Consider the following 6,745-nt stretch of genomic DNA (forward strand, 5'->3'; position numbering starts at 1 on the left):
AAACGAGTTCAACTACATAAAGAGAAACTTACCGCCGGTTGTGTTTTAAATATGTTCTACAAGATCATGGATGCTATTAAAAAATGCCCTACTTGCTGCTCAAGAGCTCTATGGCATTGTTGTTTTTTATTTGGGAAGTCAACTTCCCACTGTGTGATACCAATGAGCCTGTCTGTTAACCTATATTACAAAAAAAAATGTTTTTAAGTGGGAAACTGTTTGCAATTCAACTTGCTATTAAATATCAAACATTAAATATCAGAGCAGAACAACCCCACCTGCCATTTTGTGGATGTTAATATTATGTATCTATTCATTTTTATTGTACCCTAGCTGGCTAGTTATCTAACGGTCTGAGTGTGAAACCCTTAATCATGTTGACTAGTACCTTACTCCAATAGTACACCCAACCTTACTCTCCCAGGTGGAGTAAGCTATTACTCAACATGAACAACAGTTTTAGAATATGGCCCCAAGTGAATATGGAGTGAAATCCTGCTTCCAGAGAGATCAAAATTCCCATCCACTTTAATGGGACCAGGATTTTACCCAGGGTCATTTAAACTTAATTAACAACAAAATATATAAGAACTTTTCTTGATATAAATTAGGGCTATCATGCAATTAAAAAAAGTAATCGCGATTAAGAAAAGTAATTGCAATTAATCACACGGTTAAACAATAATAGAATACCATTTATTTAAATATTTTTGATATTTTTTATATTTTCAAATATATTTATTTCAATTACAATACAGAATACAACGTGTACAGTGCTCACTGTATTTTTGATTACAAGTATTTGCACTGTAAAAAAACAAAATAAATAGTATTTTTCAATTCACCTCATACAAGTACTGTAGTGCAATCTCTTCATCATGAAAGTTGAACTTACAAATGTAGAATTATGTACAAAAATATAACTGCATTCAAAAATAAAACAAATGTAAAATTTTAGAGCCTACAAGTCCACTCAGTCCTACTTCTTGTTCAGCCAATTGCTAAAACCAACAAGTTTGTTTACATTTGCAGGAGATAATGCTGCCCGCTTCTTTTTTTACAATGTCACCTGAAAGTGAGAACAGGTGTTTGCATGGCACTGTTGTAGCCGGTGTCGCAAGATATTTATGTGCCAGATGCGCTAAAGATTCATATGTCCCTTCATGCTTCCACCACCATTCCAGGGGATACGCATCCATGCTGATGACGGGTTCTGCTCGATAACAATCCAAAGCAGTCCAGACCGACGCATGTTCATTTTCATTATCTGAGTCAGATGCCACCAGCAGAAGATTGATTTTATTTTTTGGTGGTTCGGGTTCTATAGTTTCTGCATCAGAGTGTTGCTCTTTTAAGACTTCTGAAAGCATGCTCCACACCTCATCCCTCTCAGATTTCAGAAGACACTTCATATTCTTAAACCTTGGGTCGAGTGCTGTAGCTATCTTTAAAAATCTCACATTGCGTTTTATGAAATCTGCAGTGAAAATGTTCTGAAAATGAACAACATGTGCTCGGTCATCATCCAAGACTGCTATAACATGAAATATATGGCAGAATGTGGTTAAAACAGAGCAGGGGACATACAATTCTCTCTTAAAGAGTTCAGTCACAAATGTAATTAACACATTTTTTTAACGAGCGTCATCAGCATGGAACATGTCCTCTGGAACGGTGGCCGAAGCATGAAGGGGCATATGAATGTTTAGCATATCTGGTACGTAAATACTTTGCAATGCTGGCTACAAAAGTGCCATGCAAATGCCTGGTCTCACTTTCTGGTGACATTGTAAATAAGAAGAGGGCAGCATTATCTCCTGTAAATGTAAACAAACGTTGGTTTTAGCAATTGGCTGAACAAGAAGTAGGACTGAGTGGACTTGTAGGCGCTGAAGTTTTACATTGTTTTGTTTTTGAGTGGAGTTATGTAACAAAAAAAAAATCTACATTTGTAAATTGCACTTTCATAACAAAGAGATTGCACTACAGTACTTGTATGAGGTGAATTGAAAAATACTATTTCTTTTGTTTATCATTTTTACAGTGCAACTATTTGTAATTAAAAAAACATACTTTAATTTCAATTACAACACAGAATATAATATATATGAAAATGTAGAAAACCATCCAAAATATTTAATAAATTCTAATTGGTATTCTATTGATTAACACTACAATTAAAACTGCGATTAATGGTGATTAACTTGTTTAATTGCAATTAATTTTTTGAGTTAATTGCGATTAACTGACAGCCCTAATATAAATCTATGCACATTTTCAGTAATGGAATTATTATGTTCTAGAATAAGAGCCTGGTCTTGCAAATACTTATCGCTGGGTATTATTTTATTACCAATTGTAGTTCCATTGACTTCTATGAGACAATCTCACAATTCCAAACTGCCTCCTACAATTCTCCAGGTACCAGGAGACCCCCACTGGTCCTTCTTAGCTGCCAGGATTTCCATCTTCCCTCTGTGATAATTTATCCAATAGATGTAGGCATTTTCAGTTCAAAATTCTGCACTACAATGAACATTTAAAATTGATGGGTAGAAGAAAATTAATTTAATATCAAATTAAATTACACAGGGATTACTGCCATGATTGTATTTATATTTAATTTACATATTTATATTTAATTCAATTGAAAAAAACTCCATTTTAAATTTACCTGAAGCTGTCAGTCGATCTCTAGCCTTCTGCACTGTAGTGTAGTAGAATCCAGAACCCCTAACTATAGAGCTCAAATCAAGCTTGCTACTGAGTGCACTAGGCCTGGGCTATTAGTTAAACACTCACTATTTAAAGAGTGGAGTGAGGAAAATAAAATCCCCAGAGCCCAAATTGCACGATGGAGAGGAGATTCCAAATGAGTTCTGTTGGCCTGATGGTAAACAGAGATCTACAGCAAATCCATATATCTATCTTCCTTAAGGGACAGTTAACCCTAAGAAACATGATAGTGAAATGGGTGCCAAAGTGATTTCCTTCACTGAACATTTTGTTTGAGCTTATGCTGTGCTTTATTTTCTATGTAATAGTGCATTACGTTAAATACCTACAATAAGAAGAGACATACTTAATATTTTGGGCTGTTTCACAGTGATTTTTGGAAGCGCAGTAAATTAACTTATGTTGAAGTTTACATTTACTTTGGGATTATTTACAGAGTCTGCAAAGTTATAGAAGTAGACTGGTGTAGTAAATGAATGTGTTAAAATCCTAGCGAGCATTAGCTTTGGTCTGCTGATTTGGGACAAGAATAATTGTGCTCAAATTAGTGTACAGTAACTCCTCACTTAACGTTGTAGTTATGTTCCTGAAAAATGCGACTTTAAGTGAAATGATGTTAAGTGAATCCAATTTCCCCATAAGAATTAATGTAAATGAGAGGGTTAGGTTCCAGGGACACTTTTTTTCACCAGACAAAAGTCTATTATATGTACACACACACACACACAGTATAAGTTTTAAACAAATAATTTAATACTGGTACACAGTGATGATGATTGTGAAGCTTGGTTGAGGGGGAGGAGTCAGAGGGTGGGATATTTCCCAGGGAATGCCTTACTGCTAAATGATGAACTAGCAATTGGCTGAGCCCTCAAGGGTTAACTCTCACACGCTACAAGGCAGCAGGAATGTAGGAAGGGGAGACAGCATCACAGACAGAGACAGAGACACACACGGTATGTGTGTGAGAGAGAGATGCACATTTCCCCTTTAACTATACTGACCCTACTCTTAAGTACACTGCCTTGTTAATTAGATCAGCTTGCTGAGATCGCAGCTGCTGCCAGCTCCCTCCAACCTGAGCCCTGTTGTGTGCCCCCCCTGCTCTATGGAAGATGGGATAAGCAGGGTGCAGGAGCAGGGGGGAGGGGGACACTGACAGCCCTTCTCTTCCTCCCCTCTCCCCCCGCACAGCAAGCAGGAGTCTCGGGGAGCAACACCAAGGCAGAGGGCCGGAGCAGCGCATTGCAGTGAGGGGAGGGACAGCTGAACTGCCGGCAATTGATAGCCTGCTGGGCAGCTGCTGCACAGGGAATTTAGGGGAGTGGAGAGCTGATAGGGGGAGCTGATATGGGGGCTGCCGGTCCACCCTGGTTCCAAGCCCCCACCATTTAGCTGCAACAGGCTGCTTTTCCTGCAAGCAGTGGACAAAGCAGGCAGCTGCCAAATAGGGTGACCAGACATCCTTATAAAATCGGGACCGTCCCGATATTTCGGTGTCTGTCCCGCGTCATTTGATGCCTTTTGAGAACTCATACACAATGCCCATGTATTCAGTCTTAGCACAAAGAGGGAGAATTTGGCCCTATATCATTAGCTATGGATGATACCACACTAACACTGCTGCATCTATAATGCAGCTTTGTCACTACAATAAATATTGGGCTGAGATGTTTTGATTATTTAATCATATTTTGCTTCTTCAGCAGTTCAGTACCCAGTCTTTGCCATTATAGACATATCTTCTTTTCTATCAACTGTTTAATAAACTTCCATCATGACTATAAATAATATATCTGTAAATTATGTAACATTTGATATGCTGGTGGTATCTCCTCCTGTTGGAGGGAATGGCTTGGAATATCACTAGTACTCTGATCCTGCAATGAGCACCAAGTGAGCAAACCCCTCTATCTGGGTGGAGCTTGTTCATGGATCAGGGGGCATTGATTCTCCTCCCACTGCCACCCTCCTGCATGTGTGAATCAGGAGTAACTCTACCAAAGCCAACGGGGCTACATTATTGTGAGAGAACTATCAGGCCCAATAACTTGGAAGAATATATGCAGATATTAAAAAAGTTTAAAAAAAATTTAAAAGGAGAGCTTGCAAGATGACAATAACAAAGAAACAGAAATGCAAATTTTCTATTGTGTCTTGCTTTATATTTATAACAGTCAAACAAATTAATTACCTAGCAATAAAAGCAAGCAGAATTCTTGCTTCATTGCCCGATCAACATAATGCACCTGCTCCCTTCCCTATGATAAGGCTACAGAGATATCATGAAATTGCTTTCTTTCAATGATTAAAAAGCTAAAAGGCAAGTGCCTGTAATAATAATGCCATTTTCTCCCCGCTAATCTAATCTTTGCCCTGTGGAAACTGCTGATGAGAGCTTACTTCTACTCTGAAATTTACATAAAAACTAACCATATCTTGTTTTTGGAAAAGGACTAATCCCCCGAGGTTAGTGGCATGGAGAAACAAGATCTGGAAAATTATTGCAATTGAAATGATAGATAACCTTATATTAGGATCAAACAGAATTTATAATATATGGTTAACATTTTTGGAGTTTGAAAAAAATAAATATACAGACAATAATATGAGGTTGACCAAACATAAATGTGTCTTTTAAAGGTGGCAGATACAGGGAATAAACAGAAGTGAAGCATAGCACATGATTCCCATCCGAAGGGACACATATAACCTGCTGCTATGATGTGATTTTATGATGTGATTTACAGAGGCAAAAAAATAGAAGGGGAAAATTTCTGGAAGGTCTCGTGTGTGTAAATTAGAGTAACTATTTACATTTAGATGAAGTGTGCAGCAGACTACAGACTAGACCTTCTAAACTGGTATTCATCTTATCACTAGCTACAGTCCTGAGACCTTCATTATATTCTGCAGATTAAAAAAGGTGGAATTAAAAGGCGAGATATGTGGGGATTATTATGAATATGATTTAAAATCCTTGGGTGGAAATGTGAATTTATTATCTGAGTGGTAATAAGGTTAAAAATCTGTATAATTTAAATTATTTTTTTGCTGTTCATGTATGTTAATAGTTACAAGATAGAAAGGGTTTTTTTTTTAAAAAAAACCCTGTCACTGAATTTTTTAAAAGTTTGATTGTAAGTTCTAACAGACTTGTCTACAGATAGTTTGCATTTACCACAGCCAATATTTAAGTATAGCAATTAAATTACATCATACTTTTATTTTATTACAAAAAAGTGAGTGGGTTTAGCAATTGACACACCAAAATAATTTAAGAATGTGAAGTAGTGACTTGATTAGCAATATTTCACAATGCATGCACACAACCACCTCTGAGATCTTATAGGACAGTTTCAGGATACATGCAGATTTTTCTGTAAAAAAATGTTTGCAACTTACTCTTGCTATAAGTAGTTATACAAACACAAGAGAGAAAGCCATAGCTTTTTAGCACTACAAAACAAACCTCAGCGTTGTACTCATCTTGCACAGTTTAAAGGAAATGTAGAACATTTGATGAAGGTGTAAACTTGGCAGAAGTATAGACTCATGCAAATTCACTTTCAATGTTTATTATAAATGTTTAACAATGAAATATAAACTACTCAAAAATCTTCTACATACATAGAAAATTAAATCTGTAAGTACCTTGTGAGAGGTGTCTCTTCTACACCTTAAATTGAAAAATCTGTTGCAATTCAGAATGTTGTAAATACCTCATTCACTATATGCTTTGCATTAAAAAAGCTTTTACCATCACCCTGGAGCCTTTTGGCTACATACAAAGATTAGGAAATACAAAATCTTTCTGGCCTCCTGGAAACTTTGCAAATGAGCTTGCACTTCTTGTACTCTGCCCCCTCTGAAGTCTCTGGAAGTGCCAGGTTCGTAAGAAACACAGAATCAGTGTCATAAACATATATAGCTCTCTTTCACTAACCTTCCAAAATAAATTAAATTTAGGCATACATTAGACAATGATTGTAAAAACTATACAGTACAT

The sequence above is a fragment of the Trachemys scripta genome, chromosome 1, assembly GCF_013100865.1.
Source record: "Trachemys scripta elegans isolate TJP31775 chromosome 1, CAS_Tse_1.0, whole genome shotgun sequence".
In the NCBI taxonomy this organism is placed as follows: domain Eukaryota; kingdom Metazoa; phylum Chordata; order Testudines; family Emydidae; genus Trachemys; species Trachemys scripta.